At 34.5% G+C, this 23,615-nt stretch overlaps 1 pseudogene; it reads right to left on the reverse strand.

Annotated features, from left to right (window-relative positions):
* Nucleotides 1–5,161: 5,161 nt before the first annotated feature.
* Nucleotides 5,162–23,615, reverse strand: part of LOC113249382 (doublecortin domain-containing protein 1-like) — a 49,933-nt pseudogene continuing 31,479 nt past the window's right edge.

Below are 23,615 nucleotides of genomic sequence, written 5' to 3' on the forward strand. Positions count from 1 at the left end.
ATTGTGTGATTATATATATATTTCTATATAATACCACTTTTTCTTTATCCACTCATCAATTGATGGGCACTTGAACTTCTTCCATACCTTGTCTATTGTAAATAATACAGCTATAAACATAGGGGTGCATGTATTCTTTGGGTAAACACCCAGTAGTGTGATTCACTTTTTGAGGAACCTCCATACTGTTTTGCACAGTGGCTGCACCAGTTTGCATTCCCACCTACAGTGCACTTTAACCAACACCGGTTGTTTCTTGTGTTGTTGATTTTAGCCATTCTAACAGGTGGGAGGTGACATCTCATTGTAGATTTGATTTGCATTTCCCTGACACCAAGTGATGATGAACACCTTTTCATGCGTCTGTTGGCTCTCTGTATGTCTTCTTTGGAAAAATGTGTGTTCATGTCTTCTGCCAATTTTTAATTGGATTATTGGGGGGTTTTTTGGTGTTGAGTTGTGAAAGTTATTATGTATTTTGGATACTAACCCTTTATCAAATTATGTCATTTGCAAATATCTTCTCCTATTCAGTAGGTCGCCTTTTAGTTTTGTTGATTTTTTTCTTCATTGTGCAAAAGCTTTCAATTTTGATGTAGTCCCTATAGTTTATTTTCGCTTTTGTTTCCCTCGCCTCAGGAGACACATCTAGAAAAAAGTTGCTATGGCTGATGTTAAAGAGATTATTGCCTGTTTTCTCTTCTAGGATTTTTAGGGTTTCAGGTCCCACATTTAGGTCTTTATCACATTTTGAATTTATTTTTGTGTATGGTGTAAAAAAGAGCTTCAGTTTCATTCTTTTGAGTGTTGCTATCCAGTTTTCCCAATACTACTTGAAGAGATGTTCCCATTGGATATTCTTTCCTCTTTTGTCAAAGGTTAATTGACCATATAATTGTGGGTTTATTTCCGGATTTTCTATTCTGTTCTATTGATCTATGTGTCTATTTTTGTGCCAGTACCATACTGTCTCGAACACTACAGTTTTGTAATATAACTTGGAAGTCTGGAATTGTGATGCCTCCAGTTTTGGTTTTCTTTTTCAGGATTGCTTTGGCTATTCGGGGGTCTTTGTGGTTCCATATAAGTTTTAGAGTTGTTTGTTCAAGCTCATGCAAAATGCTGTCATTATTTTGTTAGGGACTGAATTAAATGTGTAGGTTGCTTGGAGTAGTATAGACATTTTAACAATATTTGTTCTTCTAATCCATAGGCATGGAATGTCTTTCCATATCTTTGTGTTGTCTTCAATTTCTTTCATCAGTGTTTTACAGTTTTTAGAGTATACGTCTCTTATCTCTTTGGTTAGGTTTATTCCTAGGTATCTTATTTTTGGTGCAAATATAAATGGGATTGTTTTATTAATTTTCTCTTTCTGCTGCATCAGTATTGGTGTATAGAAGTGCAACAGATTTCTGTACATTGATTTTGTATCCTGAGACTTTATTGAATTATCAGTTCTAGCATGTTTTTAGTAGAGTCTTTTGGGTTTATATATATAGAATCATGTCATCTGCAAACACTGTAAGTTTTACGTCTTCTTTACCAATTTGAATGCCTTTTCTTTCTTTTTGTTGTCTGATTGCTGAGGCTAGGACTTCTAGTACTGTGTTGAATAAGTGATAAGAGTGGACATCTTTGTCTGGTTCCTGACTTTAGGTGAAGAACTTTCAGCTTTCTGTATTGAGGATGATGTTATTAGCTGTGGGTTTTTCATATATGGCCTTCATTATGTTGAGGTTTGTTCCCTCAAAACCTACTTTGTTTAGAGTTTTTATCATGAACAGATGTTGTACTTTGTCAAATGCTTTTCCTGTGTCTATTGAAATAATCATATGGTTCTTATCCTTTCTCCTATTGATATGATATTGATTTATTTGTGAATACTGAACCACCCTTGCTACCCAGGAATAATCCCACTTGAACGTGGTGAATGATTTTTTTTTAATGCATTGTTGAATTCAGTTTGCTAGTATTTAGTTGAAGATTTTTTTTCATCTATGTTCATTAGCCTATAGTTCTCTTTTTTATCAATGTCATTATGTGGTTTTAGTATTAGGATATTGCTGGCCTCATAGAATGAAACTGGAAGTTTTCCTTCCTTTTCTGTTTTTTGAAATAGTTTAAGAAGAATAGGTATTAACTCTTTTTTAAATGCTCGATAGAATCTACCTGTGAAGCTTTCTGGTCCTGGACTTTTGTCTGTTGGGAGCTTTTTGATTACTGACTCAATTTCTTTATTGGTTATTGGTCTGTTCAAATTTTCTATTTCTTCCTGTTTTAGTTTTGGTAGTTTATATGTTTATAGGAATTTATCCATTTCTTCCAGGTTGTCCAATTTGTTGGCATATAGTTTTTCATAATATTCTCTTACAATTGTATTTCTCCTCTCTCATTTGTAATTGTGACTGAGTCCTTTCTCTTTTTTTCTTGATAAGTCTGGCTCAATGAACCAATTTTATTGATTTTTTCAAAGAACCAGCTCCTGGTTTCATTGGTCTAGTTCTACTGTTTTTTTTTTTAGTTTCTGTATCATTTATTTCTGCTCTAATCATTTCCTTCCTTCTGATGGTTTTAGGTTTTGTTTGTTCTTCTTTTTCTAGCTCCTTTAGGTGTAAGGTTAGATTGTTTATTTGAAATTTTTCTTGCTTCTTGAGGTAGACCTGCATTGCTATGAATTTCCCTCTTGGAATTGCTTTTGCTGTATCCCAAAGATTTTGAACCGTTGTGTTTTCATTTTCATTTTTTCCCATGTACTTTTTAATTTCTTCTTTTATTTCCTGGTTGACCCATTCATTGTTTAGCAGTATATTATTTAACTTCCATGTATTTGTGGTCTTCCCAATTTTTCTCTTATGGTTGACTTCTAGTTTCATAACATTGTGGTCAGAAAAGATGCATGGTATGACTTTGATCTTCTTGAATTTGTTGAGGCTTGTTCTGTGGGCTAATATGTGGTCTATTCTGGAGAATGTTCCATGTGCATTTGAAAAGAATGTATATTCTGCTTAGGATGGAATGTTTTGGATATATATCTCTTAAATCCACTTGTTCCAGTGTGTCATTCAAAGCCATTGTTTCTTTGCTGATTTTCTGTTAAGATGATCTGTTCATTGATGTAAGTGGGGTGTTAAAGTTCCCTACTATCCTTGTAATATTATTAATTCCTTTACGTTTGTTATTAACTGTTTTAAGTATTTTGGTGCTCCTATGTTAGGTGCATAAAAATTTACAATTGTTATATCTTCGCTTGTTGGATTGTCCCCTTTATTACTATATAGTGTCCTCCTTTGTCTCTTATTACAGTCTTTGTTTTAAAGTCTATTTTGTCTGATTTAAGTACTGCTATTCCAGCTTTCTTTTCACATCTATTTGCAGGACAGATGTTTCTCCATCCTCTCACTTTCAACCTGCAGGTTGCTTTAGGTCTAAAATGAGTCTCTTGTAGGTGGTATATAGATAGGTCTTGTTATTTTATCTTATTTTATCCATTCTCACATATCTATAGATATATAGATTTTTCTATTCTAAAACGTTACCTATCAGAACCTTCAGAAGTAGTTTTCAAACTACTTGAAACATCTGCAATACAATTTTAATGTGTTTAATAGTGATACTCACATATTATAAATTTTGTTCCAAGCTTTCAAAAGACATCAAGAAGTTCAAAATTGAACTATTTTGCGTAATGCCCCATGAAGGTTAAATCAAGGAAATAGCCCAATTTTTGATGTATACATAGATGGGGATCTAATGTACAGAAAGTGACTATAGTTAATAATGCTATATTATATACTTGAAAGTTGTTAAGAGAGTAGATCGTGAATGCTCTCACCACAAAAAGAAATGACAATTATGTGAGATGATAGAGGTATTAACCTACCCTACTATGGTAATCATTTTATAATATTTAAGTGTATCCAAGCATCATGTTGTACACCTTAAACTTACCTAATGTTATATGTCAATTATATCTCAATAAAGTGGGGAAGAAAAGTAGCTGGCATACCAAAAATAAAGTATATATAAAAAATGAAATAGAAATAGTTACTCCATCAGTCATGTTAAGACCAATAAATGACTTTGACCTAAGATACAAGATATAAAAAGATAAACTTTCAATATTTCTTTTATGGAAAATTAAAATATTAACATTCCTTTAAAGATACTTTTTGCAATCAACATATTCTGTCAGCACTAAATGTAATTCAAGCATATTTTGAACTGAATCTTTTCTGAGTAGAATTATATTATTGGTTTGATATCTAAGTATCAAACTTATTAAGAGCATGGATAAAGTGAACAAACATGAACTTAGGAAAAAATTTTAAGAAAATCTAGAGCTTTGGTAGAGGTTAGTTTAAGTAATAATAAAATACATTTCAGTTTTAAACTGCAAAAGCAATATATGCTCAAGTTGGATGGTCATTTCCTCATCTAATAACATAAAGTTATAGTACGATAAAGTTACAGCACAGTTCCAGTTTAAAAAATGAAACCCTATTTTTGAACTAGAGATTTAGTGTCTGAGATTCTTAAACCCAACACATCAAATATGGAACATTTAGAAATAGCATATAACAGCATTTTAAAAAGTACCTTGCTTGAATTAATAATTTAAAAAAAAGGACCATATACCAAAAAAACTTGAATCATTCAGGCAGAAAATTATAGTTTTCAACAAACTTCATTAAGTAAGGATCTATTACAAACAGCCCAAGTACATATTTCCAAATTAAAATTACAGAAATAAAACATTTCCCTGCAGCTTCAGACATAAATACGAATTGTCAGTTTTGGGTTTTTTTTTTAAGTTCAGAAAATGCTCCAAGAGTTTAAGAAATATTTGGGTGTTTTTTCTTATTTCTTGTTTTTAAGTAATCAACAAGTTAAAATTTAATTTCTAAGTTGACCATTCCTTTCCAAAGTGTTGAAAATTAGGAATAAGATAAAAATTCCTCAAATTTTTCATATCTTAAATTCCACAGAGACTATGATTTTCTTCATAATTAAGATGGTGGTTGTTAAGATATTACAGTTAGATACTCATCTCCTTTGTTTCTCTCTGAATTTCAAAAATGACTATGCAATCAATAACAACTGTTTAGCTATGCTGTGAAACACTTTAAATGATTAAAGCTGTATGTTTATGAACTCTTTTAGAAACTATTTTATTTTATTTTATTTTTAAAGATTTTATTTATTTATCTGACAGAGATAGAGACAGCCAGCGAGAGAGGGAACACAAGCAGGAGGAGTGGGAGAGGAAGAAGCAGGCTCATAGCGGAGGAGCCTGATGTGGGGCTCGATCCCATAACGCCGGGATCACACCCTGAGCCGAAGGCAGACGCTTAACCACTGTGCCACCCAGGCGCCCCAACGCTAGAAACTATTTTAAAAGAAGAGTGCAATGCATTCATTATTTAAATGAATCCAGGAATTTTGTTGGTTGGGGGGAAAATTCAAAGAAATTCAAAATTGAGAAGACATATCCAGCAATGAACGTTTCCTAAAGATCACGTTTGTACTTAAGATCAGTCATTCCAAATCATTATTTATATAGCCTCCTGGCACAGTTCCATGCACTTTTGTGTATCTCTACAGTGTTTCTGTGGAGACTGACATATATTTTGTTTACTGACAGCACGAAAAGCTCTATGTAGGAACATAAATAAAGAAAACCATGTTTAAAAATCACTAATATTATTTTAAAAGGTAGTGCAGGCTTGTGTTTTGGCCTCTGTTTAGCCGTGTTAGGCCTATGAATGACAGCTTCCCTGCTTGAAGCATACAGAAAGCACAGCCTTCCTCATTCACTGACAGGACTGTGACCTTTTCACACGTTCCTTCCACAGCAGTGTTTGTCCCCAAATACCGGAAATCGGAAATCGATACAATGGCATTCCTACTTCAACACCACCACCAACAGCACAACTACTTAACAAGAATGCTAATGAGATGGAACAGGCCCTGTCGCTGAAAGTGTTAACTGCATTTCATAGCAATGCGTTTTTGCTACTTCAAAGATTACCAATTAAATAGATTCTGCTCAGCTCTGAGCAATTTCTAAGATGTTTCCACTTTTAAGGAAATAAATGTGATAAATGTAAGACTAAGTGACTTTATGCTGTCCTGAATATAATATCTCATTTTATATACATGAATCAGTATATATTTAAGACCACACTAATGTAGGCGGCTTGATTCAGTTGCATGCTATAATAGCAAAGTTAAAGTTAGAAACTGAAAAATGAATAAGTCAATAAACATAAAACCAGTAGTTCTGACTTTCCTTTTAGAGCTATTTTATCAGTTCATTTAAAAGAAATTCCCTTTGGGAATCCCGAGACATCCGATTTAAAGATTTAAAGAAATTTCAAGAAATTTCCTTTCACAGAATCCCAGCAAAACAATATTATTGTTTTTATATATGACCTTTGAAGTGAAATCAATGGAAATAATATCTAGAGTTCATCTAATTCTATAATTTATAAGCTTAGATTTGTTAAGGAAATAGGAATCATCACCTATCTCCATTTTACCTAATGATTCCTTAACATGATCTTCTATAAAACTAAATAGAAAAGGCTATCCCTAAGGCCAAATGAAGTAAATGCAGTTCAAATAAAGTTCATTAGTGCTAAGAAGGATGTTTGCTAAGAAGTCCTACTCATATTGAAGCGATTGCCAGGCTTAACACTTTGCCACTGATGACCTAACAATGGTACCGCTACAGTGACTTTTCTAAACATTGCAAATAATTTTAAATTATATCATGATATAACAATACAAAAGAGACTCAAGAATACATAGAACTGAGCATATCTAAAAGAAATAGAAATTTTCATGGAAATGCATAACAGATAAATTTCTATTTCTTTTTCTTCATGTTTATATTTTAAAATAAAACCTAAACAAGTATCATATTAAAACGGTTGATTTATATCGGAAACTGGGGATGTACTGTATGGTGACTAACATAATATAATAAAAAATCATTAAAAAAAAAAAACAACGGTTGAGTGCAAAGGTTTAAGTTATTACAACTCAGCAAAAGTAAAAGGTTTTGTTAGGAATGGCAAAGAGCCCAGGTTTTTAAACATTCCCGAATTTGGCATAGTGTTGACGATGCAGACAACTTCAAAGATGCTAAAAATGTTAGTTTTTGTTCATATTTTGTTCCTAATCTATTTTTCATCAATTTTGAGTCCTAAAGAAACCTTTAAAATCAAAGCTCTGTAAGTAATTCTTGAAATACTTTCTTTTTTCACAATACACAGAACTCTTTTCAATCTAGTAGAACTGTATATATCTATTTCAATTTTACACGTTTAGGACAATGGAAGAAAAAAACAAGCCACAACTACTTTCTTTTTTTTTTTTTTAAAGATTTTTTTTATTTATGTGACAGAGAGACAGCCAGCGAGAGAGGGAACACAGCAGGCGAGTGAGAGAGGAAGAAGCAGGCTCCCAGCTGAGGAGCCCGATGTGGGACTCGATCCCGAAATGCCAGGATCACTCCCTGAGCTGAAGGCAGACGCTTTAACGACTGCGCCACCCAGGCGCCCCCACAACTACTTTCTGAGCAGTTTCTTATCTCTAACATCCCCACTTTTAATAAAACTTAGAAAATGTTTAAGTTTTTTAAGATTTGATTTAAACAGTGCCTTTCTTGTACTGGAGAATGATCTCTTTTTTTAAACATCAAATAATTTTAAACTGTCTAATAAGTAGAATCAAACCGTTTAATATCAAATAAATGATTATAATTAAATTGTTCATAATCTATTTCATAATATCATTGTATCTTAAAAGTTAAATAATATTTCAATGTAAATAATTTGACCAAAATTATAATAAAACATACTTGTACCAGTTTTTATATATGATATTGGCTTAATAAAAATTTTTAAAAATAAGTTTGGATTTTTATTTTTTCATATTTATTATTATAAATAGACTTAACTATGATAACTATTGATCCCATTTCTGGATACACTGAAATTAATTAACTAAGCAAATAATCACATTTTGAGAATAAAAGTTTCTCGTGGGAAGATATTTCTTGCTAGTTCCGGGTACCTTAGCTCAAGAATTTCTTCTCGTTAATACAAATTGTCCTTTACCAAACCAGACAGCAGGAGGTGCTGTGAACACTGAGACCACATCCCATTCTTACCTCCCCTCCCCCAGCACACAGAGAATAATAGCATGATGCTTTCAAAATATTCAGTTTCAGTGGCCTGTGGCCTGAGGTAATGAGCCCAGTTCTAAACTGGAAACTCATGGTTAGAAATGTAAAACCTAGACTTTATTTAACATGGTAAAATATATGCTTAACTTGTTAAGACCAAGTGCAAAGGGTATTCGAAAAATGTGGCAACACTATTTTTATTTTATAAATGGCCATCAATCATTCTGCTTTGCAACGCTAGTTCCACTTTAAGATAAATCAAAGTCCCTATAAGTAGTTATAAAAATATCAAAGTCTTTACGCACACACACAAACATACACGCACACACTCACAGTTATGGAAAGGACACTTAGAAATTAAAGGACAAAATTAAGTTTAACCTGATTCAAATATATTAGTTCTATTTCTTTACTTTCTAAACAGACAAGTTAAGCATAAATGAAGTGAATTAGTCTTGACAATTTCATTTCCCAGAATGTAATTGGTTTACATTTTAGCCCAACTTCTACAATAGCAATTCTGATTTCATACTGAAAAGAAAAGAAAGAAAAGAAAAAAGAAGGCTGAGCATTTAAACCTTCAAATGATTTAGGAGCTACTCATTTTCTTGCTTAAACTAACTGTCTATAGAAATTCTACATAAGGAGTTGCCTTCGCTTTGCACAGTATGCAGCAAGAAAAGATGAGACATATGACATCCCATACCAAAAGACAGATACAATTAGCCCCATTATTGTGGGCTTTGAGATTACAGAAGAAGCATTTTGGCTCCCTAACAAGCACTGAGTTCACAAAATACATGTCACAGTTTTTTTATGACACAATGCCAATCATTGCCTCTATATAACCAAGTACATTTTAAAACACTTTTAAAGAGGGATGACTCACCTATGTATAATATTTTTTTGCAGATTTTAGTCATTGGTACAAGGCCAAAAGAGCTCCTTGGATGTACATCTTAGCTCCTGAGGGGCTGAAACCTTCTCCCTTAGAGACCCAAACTGATCCCCGCAAAGGTGTGATGGAATTTTGCAGGCATTTTTCAAGCAGAGGAGCTAGGCAAGAAAATAAGGGAAAATAAATTCTTTTGACCCAACTGAAATGCACTGCCTGGAACACAGCCCCAATACCAGAACTAACTCTTAACATCTATTATTTATATCGGACCTGAGTTAAGTCTTACAGAGGCAATTTCTGCATGACTAGTGGCCACCATGAAGGATTTTTCCTTATATTGAGACACCCCCCATGCAAGACTCAGAAGCTTTGTGAGCACACCTGAATAGTTCTGAAGTGTGCCTAACTAGCTGCACGGAGTGTCATGGTGTGCACCGATTGCCTTATCTTCTCATTTATCACAGATGAGTTGGAACCAACCTTGCTGAAATCTACTTGCGTTGTCCTGATAAAATTCTAAGATCCATGTTGTTTCTGTATAAAGCTTCCCATAGAGGAGTCTATATATCTTAAACATCACATATGGAAATTACTCATAAAATATAATCCACACCTTTATAAGCCATCTTATTCAAGTCTTTTCACTGCCATTACTTAAATAACCCATAAAACAGGGTGGCAAGGCTGTTTAAAAATAAAGGGAATCTTAAGCAAGCATTTTATCGTACCTTTTTGTTTTTAAGTTTCTGGGATATAAGCCAGTCAAAGATTTAGGAAAGCTATTCCAGTACCGTTTTGTAAACAGATAGAAGATATTTACTTCTTGGCCCGTATTGCAACATCTATACCGGACTTGACAGACATGTTTATACAATTTTTCACATGATTAACTTAGAAAATCTTTCTAGTGTAAAATAGTCAAATAACATGCCAGCTAGCTAACATTTTTCAAGATTTAATTTCCCTCTGAAATGCCAGAAAGAAAGAAAGAAATCTTAGGTACGTTTGGGAACCCAGAAAAATGAAAGGATATAATTTTAAAACTTGGTCTTAAGTATACACATGTGACACAATATAAACATACAAAATAACTCTATGGCTTGGCTACCTTATTCTGATACGTATTTCTAATAGAAAAGAAATTAAACAGATCACCAGCAAAGAAAATAGCTCCTAGCTCCATGCCATTGGTTATGTTATATGTGGCATATATATTTATGCAGAGAGGCCTAGCGTAGCAATCCGAAAATTGAATTACAATTAGGGTCAGCTGAGCTGCTGAGCTGCTGAGTTATGCAAATGGCCTTTGCTACTGGTATTCCGCTGAATTTTGCTCCTAGTAAAAAAGTTATGCATTTTATGGCGCTAAGTTGTAGAACTCTATACCATAGCACAATTTAAATTCTTTCTAATATATTCAACTAATATATTCAACTAAGGAGAATGTTGGAAATAGAACTTAAGCTTTTCTAAAACTACTATAAATAAAGTTAAAGAAAAATATGACCCAATGACTATTTAGACATCTTTAGATGTGTGCATGAAATTCACTCATCCAGTCTCAGAAATTAATTCCTAAAATTCTCATATCAAAACTATGTTTATACTGGAGCAATTATTTCTATTAAGCTTTATCATAACAAATACCACAAGCTTTTTAAAAATATAAGATCACATATACTATAAAAGAAAGAAAAAGAAAAAGAAACTTATTTTTAGAATTATAACTCTTCGATCTTTAAAAAAGAATGTATGGTATAAACCAATCTTGATTATAATTTTCCCTAAAAAAAAACTAGCTTAAGAATCATCAGTGCTTTTAGTTAACTGCTATAACATTCATACATTACTATGTATTGGGTTTTAATTTGTAAACTTTTAATCTGGTACATTCATTGAACCTATTACAGTTTTTTGAACATGGAAAGGCATTGCATAAATAGCTATTAAGTTTAAATAATTTTAAGTAAATCGAGAAGCAGGTAATAAAGTTGAATTATCTACATCCTAGATTTAATCTTGAACTTAAACCTGAGAACATGTTCTCAGATTCTCCAGTTTTATAGCCTTATTCATCCATGCTTGCCACAAAATAACTTTCAAATTCTTTATTTTAGCCCAAGGAATTCCAAAGTATAATTTCATAGATCTTCTAATACAAGTTCCATTTTTTGCAGAGTTTGTGTCCTCTTAAATAAGAATTTAAGGAAAAAAATATATATATAGCTTAGGAAAAAATACAAATTATATCAAAATGCAAGCAGTGTCAGAACTGATATAGGATGGAAAATAGCTCCCATGCTCCACATGATTTATGTAATTAGGAATACTATGGAAACCAGAAATAGCAAAGCAAAGAAAGCAGTATTCACAAGCAGGTTTTATAAGAGACTTCAGAATCTGCTCTGAACTTGTTGAATAATCTGTTCGGTATTCCAGAATCTCCCTGCTGGAAGCAGGGTCCTCGTTATAACCACAAGAGCGCTAACAAAGGTTAGCCTCTGAACCAGGGATTAGAAAGCTCTTTTCTTTTTGGGAGCTGCAAACTAGTGACTTTGATGATCTTCTTGAAAAGGAAGACAAAGCACACTCAAAGAACAAACAATGTTTCCACTAACTAGGAAGGTACAGAAAACATAAGAAAATGATATGCCCTAAGTACTTAGAAAGGAAGTATAAATAAGCCTAATATATTTAAAAAATAGAATTTATTAATCAGTTAGAATTAAAGAATTCTCCATAAAAAAAGATTGACCTAAAGTGATAGTTTTGAAATATAATAGAATAATTGATTAAAAACAAGTCAATTGACCTTTCAACCCCAACCACAGATTTTTAACATGAGTGTGAATAATATTTTTTAAGCATTTTAGTGGATATTTGTAATATTCTATACCAAAGACAATTCATAAGTGTTCTTAACCAAGCGTTTCCTTTTATATAGAGTTCTCTTTTACTCTGTTTCTGAAGTTAAGTGCATTCTATTAAGACTATTGCGTAAAAATGTGCAAAAAACAAAGGCAATTATTTAGAAAGGACAATAGACACTTTTCAACCTTGGAAAGAGCATAAACCTAGATGGCACTATGAGCTAACAAGGCCCATGAGAGACACTCAAAGAAGAAAAAAGCCATGTCTTTCCCAGTGAATGAACTCCAGGGTATTATTTTGTACATAAACCACGAGTTTCTCCTTCAAACTGCTACTCAGAAATATTGCCTCATTCAATAAGGTTAGCTGGTTCCTATTACCCCATATTCCTTTAATTTTGCTGTGCATAGGTGCACACAGCATTTCTTCTGAAGCTTGAAGCCTTTATTACAGGTGTTCTACCTATTTGCTCCTATTACATAATTGCAACCAGAGCTTTGCTTTTCTGTGATTTCAGTATTTTCATTAAATAGGGCCTCAACATTTTTACTAGATAAGTCATTTGGAAATTAATCATTCATTAAACTTATCAATATACACAGATCAGTCAAATGTGATTGTTCCATTGGGGTCTTTGCCACCACTGGAGAGGTGTGGTTATGAGGATGATAATAGCTTTTTATCCATTTTGTTTATTCTCAAGTTATGACTACAGGGTAAATTAAAATGAATGCAATAGTTTCAGTGCGTTTGGACTTCAGACTGAGGGTGCTGAGTAAATAGATCATGTGACTGAAAGGAGTAATTTCCCTGGTATAGTATTGAGCATCATGGGTAAACAGATCATATAATTAAAAGTAGTGGCTATATCAACTTCATAACTATCAATGGATACTTTTCTCACTCGTGTTGCTCCATTTCCCTTGCATTTGTTCCTCCTTTTTTCCACCTGTGAATATATTCTTGTCCTTCAAGGTTCCTATCAAATGTTACATTCTTTGGCAAAATACCCCATGTTATTTAGACAGAATTAACAGTTCCTCCTCTGTGTTTCCCAGAGCATAGTTTGTAATTTTATTTTCCCCTTACTGATTTGAATTAATCCTTATCTTCTCCACTCCCATTTCCATCCTCCAGTAAATCACAAATGATTTAGGGTTTTGAGGCCATAGTGGTTTTTGGGGTTTGCTGAAAGCGGTGCTCAATAAATGTCTACCAGACAAATTAAAAGTACTTTGGATATGCTGTGGACAGTCTTTTAGGTAAGTTTTAAGACCATGAGTTCAACGTATGCACAAAGACCATCCACGATGCCTTAGAATCTGTAACTTTCTGTGACCAAACGAACATTTGCTCAAAGTTTAATAACTGTTAATATGCCAGAATTTTGAAGCACATTTAGAATATATAGAACTGTTTTGTCTTAATTCTCCTTATAAAACGATCTTAAAGACTAAGAAGGAAAATAATTACAAAAGAAAATGATACAATTTGGCAATGAAGCATTAATAAGCCAGGAGAAGGCTAGAGGTGGGTATTTAAAGTCTCGGAAAAGCCTGAAGTGCTCTATCCTACCCTGTCATAAATCACGCTACTACGGGAAAAAGCACACAATAAAACCTATGTAACAAAGCAAAAATATTAAGTTAAGGTCAAAATAGATACTGTGAATAATAAAAATGATACCCTCTAAGAACACCAAACACAATGAGTTCAAAAACTACTCATAAAAAAGACGCTGTTCAGCCTTCAAGAAAACCTTATATTAAAAGCACTTCATCACTGATAAGAAGCTTGAACTTATTTGGATTCATGATGGGAGTAGTTTAAGAATTTTTTATAAGGAGGCAAATATTTCTCTATAGAGGAACCACAAAGCTAATGGAACTTACCAAGTAGAAATAGACTGGAATGTCTGTCGAGTTCTATGCCTAGAGAATATACATCTCTTTCCACAAGCAACATCTTACATTAAAAGAGATACTTTGCTTACTCATTTGAATCTCTTACAGAAAGCTAAAAAGAGGATTTCTTTAATTAATGTATTTTCAAACAGTACTGGAAATAATCAAAGGCTTTCATAACCTGCTGTGAATTAAAAATTAAAATTCATGCCAACTAAATATCCAGAATCATAATTTACATAATACAGCAATCTTCACATTTCAGTCAGAGTACATGAAACTATGGGAAAAGAGAGCACTGTCCAGAGCATAATTACCTATAAAGAAACTTCTATATGCTCTTTGGCAGCAAGTTTCAGATCTCAGTATCAAAAATACTCAGTTATTGTTTAGCAGGACATCATTTGGAAATTTCCCAATTCAGCTGGAATTTATTTTTTAAAATGAAGTTTATCTAAACAGTCTTTTTTGGATGAAACAAAGTGAGCTCTGTAAAGATACTAAGATTTGACTGCTTCCCATCCAGGAAGTATGGCTGGAGGGAGTTTGAGTGAGTGCCAAGGTATGTGTGTGTGTTAATGCTCTTTACCTAGCTTTAGGTAATAGTTGGAAAGCTCCTGGTCCCTGAACAACCAGCAGATGCCCCTCGAAAGCATGGTCTGCTGGGAAGATTGAATGATGTAAAGCATACTGTCTCCAGTGTTGCTTGATTTATATCAGTTTATTTTTATTCAAACGAAACTAAACTAACAGCTGCTGTGTACTTTTGTTTATGTGCTATACGTCAAATGTTATTGTCCCTAAGGTACTTATGTGAAAAGATTTAGCAGTCATTTTCTTAAATACCGATGCCTACCCAAATTTGGATTTTTCCGCCACTGAACAAAATGACAAGTACACGATTGCTATACTTAGAGCAATCTTTCACAGCTGCTTTAATTTTTCAGTGATCCTATTAAACTGACGGCATATTGCCTGTGGGGTCTACAGTGTTATAAGACTGCTCTAAGAGACATTGATTTGTATGCTAGGATCAAACAGAATAGGGATGCATTGGGGAGAAGAATTTCATAGGTCATATTGTTTTTACCTGAGTAAAATTGAATTTAGACATTGTGACCTTTGCAGAACACCTGGTTATTTTAATTGCTGATATGTGGGCGAACGTTGACATTGGGGCTTTGAAAGTATGAAATCTTCAGTCTCCTCTGTTTTGAAAACGCATCCTGAGTCATGTTTTTTCTTAAACTGAACGAAGTAGCTGTGCATTAAATATGCTGGCACATCTTCTGCTTGAGCAAGTGGACCGAAATGGTGTGAATTGTTAATGCCTTGCTGCTTTGGTTCACGGCTTGTGATTGATCATTTGTAACTATATCTACTCCTTGTTCCATGAAATCAAGTATGGAGTAATGGGTTCATCAGATTTTGGGGTTAAATTGAGAGTGAAGAGGTACTGTGTGTGGAAATAAGAGTTGCCATGTTCAGGGCTGGCCTTGTAACAGCATGGAATCTAAAGGCGATATTCAAAACCACTTCACTCATCATATGCTTACTGATTCTGAATAGGGCCCATTTGCAGGGGACATTTGGTAGTTTTCCAATACGCTTTATGCCTCTTTCTACTTCCACCACCATGCACATCTTTTTTTTCATACATCCCAGTAGCACATTGGTAGAACAGGTCAGCATACACAATTCATTTATTTAAATAACTTGATTTATACAAGTAGAAATAAGCTGGGATTCTATTGTGTCTTGCCTTTCTCCTCAACAAAAATAATAGTGTGTGTGTCTTTGAAAATACAAGTGTTTTGTGAACTCACTTCCTTGACCATCTTAAATATTTGATACTTAGTAATAATATAAAATAACTTAATTGAATTGATATATGTACAACTTTATGGTTAGTTAAACAAATACTGAGAATTAACTATATTTTATGTGCTTATGGCCAATACCAATACATAGTAATTGAATATATACAGGCTGCTTTTTCAAACTTTAAAGTTCTATACAAAAATGTAAGGTCTTATCTTAGAATTAGTTTAGAAAAATACAATACATGGAACTTAATAAATAAAACCAACAAAAACTAGAAGTAAAGGCCATTAGAAATATCAGTATATAATTGTTTGCTGTAATAACTGATACCTTTTTTACATTATTATTTTTTATTTTTATTACTATTGAGAAAAGCTTAACCCAAATGGTGTTAACTGAGGCACCACTTAACTTTTGACCCAGTAGGAAAAGATGTAACAGAAAACTTAGTAAAACTTAGGAACAAAATCAAATATACAAAGCACTTACATATATAAGTAACATCAAAAGCAAGCTAATTTTAAAATGTTTCTTCTTTTTTTTTAAGGTTTTATTTTTAAGTAATCCCTACACCCAAAGTGGGGCTCAAACTTACAACCCCAAGGTCAAGAGTCTCATGCTCCACCAACTGAGGCAGCCAGGCACCCCAAAATATTTCAAAATTCTACTGTTACATTGTAAACTAACAACTAATACAAATCTAAAAAAAAAGTAGCTGGATTATTTTTCCTTTTTCTTTCTTACTTTTTCTTTTTTTCTTAAGTCTAAAAGCAGGAGTAAATACTTGGCATACACATACTTAATTCAGACTGCCCTAGGAATCAGATAATGTGGGTAAAGCTATTTTGGTCTCCTTTGATGCAAATGCTAAATTCATATATTACATTTAAATATTTTACTTAGAATATACATGTAATAAAAATTTATATATATATGAAAATTTTATATTTTTAAATGTGATAAGCTAAAAAGTCTTAGTAGTTTCAGCAATTATAATGGAGAGTTCCTTTTTGACATTAATTTTCCCCGTTTATTTCACAAAAGTAGATTCCTCTATAATTAGCATTTTTACATATTTTGTCTACTATTCCATCTCTTCTGAAAACTCCTATGGGGAAGAAAGCCAATCTATACTGAGTCATATTCTTTTACATGGAGAGCTTTGTTAAAAAATTGTTTTATAACAGTAACAATTAAGCTATTTGTTTTCATTGGTAATTATACTTACATTTTTAATAATGAACCTCTAGGATCACTGACACGTCATTAAAGTCAGGGTAAGATTTTCGGTTCAAAGACTGAGAAATACTGAAGCAAGTTTAGTCCAACAAAACCTGGAAATGATGATCATATCTTCAATAGAAAAGACAGTCTATGTTTTAAAGACTTCAAAAGGGAATTTCTGACAGATTTTAAGGTGTCTCTGAGCTGATTAGACTGCTTTGTGAATGTTCATATCACATAATTCTGCATTCACATATTTAATAAAAGATGACAGTGATCCAATTATAATGGGAGTTCTCCCATTGCCACCAAAACAACCCTTTTTTAAAAAAATCAAGCCGTTAAAAATTCTTTAAAAAAATTTTTTTTTATTATGTTAGTCACCATACAGTACATCCCTGGTTTTTGATGTAAAGTTCGATGATTCATTAGTTGTGTATAACACCCAGTGCACCATACAATACGTGCCCTCCTTACTACCCATCACCAGCCTATCCCATTCCCCCACTCACCTCCCCTCCGAAGCTTAATATTTTCTATAGATCAATAGTAGAAATACAAATCAGTGATTACTTTCTGCTTTTGTTCAACCAACAAGAATGGCCCAAGTCTGATGCCTGGAGGTCACTGGGAGTCACTGAGGACCATGTATAAGGCACCTTGGAACCAAGGCAAAGTCACAGGGTACACAGTCCTAAGGGAAATCTGAAGACTTCTCTTGAGAGACATCTTTACTACACAAAAGGGCTCTTAACTAGCTACCTTTGTATATTCTAATGCATCTTAAAGAGATTTAAGGGTTGATTCATAACCACCAGCACTTGGCATCCCTCTGCAGCAAGAGGCCTGAAGTTTTACATTTCATAAAATATGAGAAATAAAGGTAAATAGGACTAGGACCCAAGGATTGAAAAGAGACAATGTAGTTAATTTTAAAGAAATTAGGGGTGCCTCGGTGGCTCAGTCAGTTAAGCAGTTAAGCGTCTGCCTTTGGTTCAGGTCATGATCCTGGAGTGCTGGGATTGAGCCCCACGTGGGGCTCCCTACCCAGCAGGGAGTCTGCTCCTCCTTCTCCCTCTCCCCTGCTTGTGCTCTCTCTCAATTAAATAAATAAAATCTTTTTAAAAAACTTTAAAGAAATTATTGCACCCATAGTTTGATCTTGATTCCCTGAAAAGTTCTAGAAGAGATTATAAGATGAATGGCTCGTGAATTCTTAGAAAAATAAACAGTAATCACTAGGACCCATATGGAGTAACTCATATATTAAATAAGCTCATATATTAAATAAATATTTAAGGAACAGAGAGGGAGATTCTTGGGGTAAACAGGGAGACTCTTGGGGAAATTCTTTACATGGGACTTGACATCTCTAACATCAGCATATAACTATTATTTCTTCCAATGGGAAATAGATCCCAATAGACTACAGTTCTACCATCTATTATCCTTAAGCAAGGACCTACTGCTAAATCTGTATGTCTCTTCCCAGATAAATAGGTATATCTGCAACAAAGCAAGAGAACATACAATGTCTGCAAACCTCCTGTTTAGGTCCTCTATTTAGAATTCATGATTGTTCTTCTTTGATGTTTCTATTTAAAAATGATAGAGAAGTGGGGCACCTGGGTGGCTCAGTCAGTTAAGTGTCTGTTTTCGGCTCAGGTCATGATCCCAGGGTCTTGGCATCAAGCCCCATGTCGGGCACGGTGCTCAGTGCGGAGTCTGCTTCTCCCTCTGCCCCTGCCTCCCCCCACTCATGCTCTCTCTCTCTTTCTCTCTCAATCACTCTCTCTCAAATAAAAATAAAAAATCTTTAAAAGAAATGATACAGAAGTACATCACTTAGCGTCCAAAACAAGGCAAGAGAAAGTTAAGAGTGGATGCTGCCTTGGATCCCAATTTCTTTCCTGGAGAAAGTAATAAAAGGAATCAGAATGAACACACACACACACACACACACAAACACACAGTCGATCCTGTACGGGGCTTGACTGAAGGCTGCAGGCTATATGTATACTCTTCTAAGTCACCTACTCTTAGCTAAGAAAGCGATAGCACTTACAAACCCCAAATTATCTGGACCATTGCAGAATTCCACATTTAGCAGAACAGAAGCAGTAGTGATAGCAATAAAAGAGTAGTCCTAGGCATTTTTAGGGCATAAAGAAAGAGAGGGAAGCATTTGACTAGACAACTTCTCAGTGTCCTGAATTTTCCACTCACATCAAAGTCATCTAAGGGGGCACCTGGGTGGCTCAGTCGATTGAGCATCTGACTCTTGATTTCAGCTCAGGTTGTGATCTCAGGGTCATGAAATTGAGCCCCGTGTGGGGTTCCACACTTGGTGTGGAGTCTGCTTGGGATTCTCTCTCTTCCCTCCTTCTGTCCCTCCCCCTGCTCATGCATGCTCCCTCTCTCTCTAAAATAAATAAACAAACAAACAAACAAATAAATAAATAAATAAATCTTTTTTTTTTTTAAAAAGGCATCTATGTACAATGCTTCCAGACAAGGGCAGCATCCCAAATTTTATACTATTTTATGATTTAGCCCTGAGTTAAACATGGGAATACAAACAAGACTACAAAATCTCTGTCCTCATGGAGCTTAGAGTCTAGAGGACAGACAGATATTAAATAAATAATTCCCCATGCAGTTTTATGAATCACAATTGAGACAATTAGTATATACAGGGTGGTGTTAGTATAACAGACAAGGGAGGAAAGTAACACAGGAGCAAGGCAATGTCAGGAAAGCATTTCAGAAGCAGAAATATTTAAAATAAAACCTTGAGATGAGTAGGCAGTAGCTTGCAAGGAGGATAGCGTGAGAGAGAATCCAAGTAGAGAAAACATTATATGGTAAAGTACTGGGGCATGAAGAGGAATAAAGTGTTTGAGGAACAGAAATGAAAAAATAAGGTGACGTGAATGCAGAGATGAAGGAGCCAGTAGTACTAAGTGAAGATGGAGAAATTGGGTAGAGACCAAATCATAAAGGTGCTTCAGGCCATGAGTTCAGTATGAGAAGTTATGATAAGTTAAATTGCCTTTTTTTTTTTTTTTTTTTACAGATTTTAAGTACTCTCTACACCCAACATGGGGGTTGAACTTACAACTCCGAGATCAAGAGTCACATGCTCTACTGACTGAGCCAGACAGGCACCCCCTAAAATCATTTTTAAAAATAGTGTTACTAGAGTGATACAATTAGAAGACTTGTGTCTAAGTTAGAGATAGGTAAGCTTATAGATTCATAACTACGTGAGCAGCCATATCCATGGAAGATTACTATAAATCTGAGGCAGGAACTCTATTAACACGCTAGAGATCTCTGTCCCTAATCATGGCGTAGTCAACATTTTTTAAAAACATTTTTATCAATAACTTAGTGTTAAAATTGGTATTCAGACCATATTTGTAAGGGAAAACAAAGATGGAAGAAACTGTTAATCCCTAGGTGACAGATTAAATATCCAAAAGATCTTGCAAGGCTAAAACTACTTAATAAAAACCTGGTAAGTAAAAATTTCGTAGGAATCAATGTATTATGTTCTGTTCACATACCTATAAAATCAGTAGTACAAGTACAGGATAAAGAAGATGTGGCTTAAAAGCAAATTGTGAGCAAAACCTTGGAGGCTTTAGTTGTCTTTAAATTCAATTTAGATCAATTATCTGATGTATCTAATAGAAATAGTAATGCAATTGTAAATTATATAATTATCTGGAAAAAAAAAATCAGGGGACATGAGACAGCTTTACTTGTCACTGATTGACCTGGGAAAATATATTCTAATAAATTATGAACATTTATGTTCTAAATTTCAGAAACCCAAATTATGGCTTCACCTACAGAAAGGTGGGAGATTTATTGTAAAAAGAACACTTCATCTTCCTCAGTTAAGATAGAAAAACAACTGAAAGTATTACACATCTAAGAAACAGATTTGTTAAAGGAATGGAGGAAAAAGTAAACTGGTTTTAGTAGGCTCCACACCATGGGGCTTAAACTCATGACCCTGAGATCAAGAGTTACATAATCTACCATTTGAGCCAGTCAGGTGCCCCTAAAGTGGTTTTAAAATATGCTTCAATCTTATGATCAGAATAAAGCAGTGTATGCATGAAAATAAATAAAAGGAGACAGTTTTATTTTGCTGGAGGAAGCAAGAGATCTCCTAGACTAAAGGTAACTATCTGATCTACACATACATTTTTATTTTATTTATTTATTTGTTTGAGAGAGGAAGAGACAGAGAGTGCAAGAGGGGGTTGGGGCAGAAGGAATCTCAAGCAGAATCTCAAGCCGACTCCACACTGAGTAGAGCCCTACCCTGGGGCTCAAACCCATGACCTTGAGATCATGACCCCAGCCTAAATCATGAATTGGGTTGCTTAACCAACTGAGTCACTCAGGTGCCCCAGAACATACATTGTGAACAGATATGAAAAAGAGGAACTGAAATCCTGAAGGCAGATATGAGGGTATCCAAGTCTAACTACTCTTAAAGAGGTTATTATAAAAGGGGGAAATATTGTAATTATTATAAAATCACAAACAGTAACTGGAGGCCAGTGAAACCTACCACAGAAATAAAGATCTCGGAGACTAAACTCAGAGCTATCCCCAAAGGAGGAAGAATCAGCAAATACTGTGAAGAGGTAAAATTTATATTACAGATAAATTAATAGTAAGAGCAATTCAAGAATCTCTTTTGAGGATGAGACAATTATCCAAAGAGGGCTCATGAAATCTGAATAAACTGGAGAGGGGAATACTAGGAAGATTAATATCAAATACTCAAAAAAAGTATTCAGTGAACCCCCCAAATTTCTGGGTCTAAGATTAAGAAAAGGCAAAGGGAAGACGAATTATATTACAGAAGATCCAGGCACAGCAGTAACAGATCAAGAAGTCAGAGCTAAATTAGATGCTAGACTGTGGGGAAATACATCCTGGGTAGGATTATTTAACTCAGGGAGGTGAAAATGGGTAGGACTGGTTCGAACAAAGGATATTGACAAACTTGGAACTTATTGACTTCATATCTCTCACTATGTGAGACCCTGCAAGAAAAAGATCTACAGGAATATGTTAGAAAAACACAAGGATGAACCAAATAGCAAAGGGAAAGTAAAAGAAAAGCAAGACGTGCACAGCAGTGAGCAATGCAGCCCGACCCTGTTAGAGAAGGGAACCTTTCTGAAAGGAATGAGCACAATAGAGACAAATCCTAAATACTGTAGAAAGAGGGAAGAGTAGGAGCATTCAAAAACTGAGGAAAGACCCTGTCTACAGGAGGACATGATATTGTGCTGGTCCTCACTGAACACTAAGACCATGAGGCTCAGAAACATAAACAGCCACTTCAACTCTAATGGGAACCAATGTGAAGATGAGGGGGAAGCTGTGTTCACAAAGTAGGTTCTTTAGCGTAAATGATTCCAGAGCCAGAGGCCATGACAGCAGCTACTGTGACCCAGGACTGAAATTATTGCTCCCAAGGCAAGAAGGATGCTTTACCACTAGAGAGGGCCTACCCTCAGTTCAGTATGGGGTTCAGAAACATGGGACTCGGAGGGAAAAGAATATTTAGATGTTTGGGATACTTTACAAAGGCAAATAACAGCATCTCAAACAAGTCCTGGGGCTGCCATCAACGTAAATTCCCCAAAGCTGCAAGAATGCAAGAGTATTCTCTTTGAGAATGATAATAACAGCAATGATGATACAATATTATAATATGCTGGGGCACCTGCCTGGCTCAGTTGGTGGAGCATATGACTCTTGATCTCAGGATTGTGAGTCTGAGTCCCACAGTGAGTGCAGAGATTACTTAAAAGTAAAATCTTTTAAAAAAATGTTACATAATGCTTACCAAGGCTTAATTATTCTAAGGACAACAAGCTATTAAGGTAATTAATTTCATCCCTATTTTATAAAGGAAGAAACTAACCCCTTAGAGAAACTAATTAACCTGTCTCAGGTCATACAATAGATGGTGTAACTAGAATTTGAACTCTGGTTCCAAAATCAGAGCACTTAACCAATACTTTATGCATCCTCTTTTTAGAGAAGAGACAATGTTACTGATCAATTTTTTCCTCAAGATATAAATCATAATACTATAATTAATGCCCTGATGGGAGACTGCTTCCCAACGTGTTATGTCATATGTCACACACCCTGCCCAACAGCATGAATCAACCGGTATCGTGGAAAAACTGAAATGAAGAATGTTTTCTCTTGCCTTCCTTCACTTAGTTTCTGTGACGGTCTTTGGCAACAGTCACATGGGTCTGGATCATGCCAAACATAGCATCCTAGGAACATCATTTTGCTTGGAATGGCCACATTGGCAATTGGGGATTGGCTTCTGTTCTGAATGTACCGGATATAGAGCTGATGTTGTGATCATCTTTCAGTTTAACTGGAATTAGGGCACATGAGAAAGTTGGTGTAGATTCAATTCAACTTCTCAGTCCTAAGGGATAACACCCACTGTGGGAGCCCAGAAGGTAGCTGCTGGAGGAATTCCAGTTCAAACTAGGCATCCTGAAGTCATCTGGCTGACACTGGGAAGAATAAAAATTAAGGGCTTTAATTTCTTTGAATTTTATCTTGAGGAGTTGGAACTTTTATTGGATTTTAACTCACAAAGGTAAGATTATTTGATTTTGGATTTTCATTTCTT

The sequence above is a fragment of the Ursus arctos genome, unplaced genomic scaffold, assembly GCF_023065955.2.
Source record: "Ursus arctos isolate Adak ecotype North America unplaced genomic scaffold, UrsArc2.0 scaffold_30, whole genome shotgun sequence".
Taxonomy (NCBI): Eukaryota; Metazoa; Chordata; class Mammalia; order Carnivora; family Ursidae; genus Ursus; species Ursus arctos.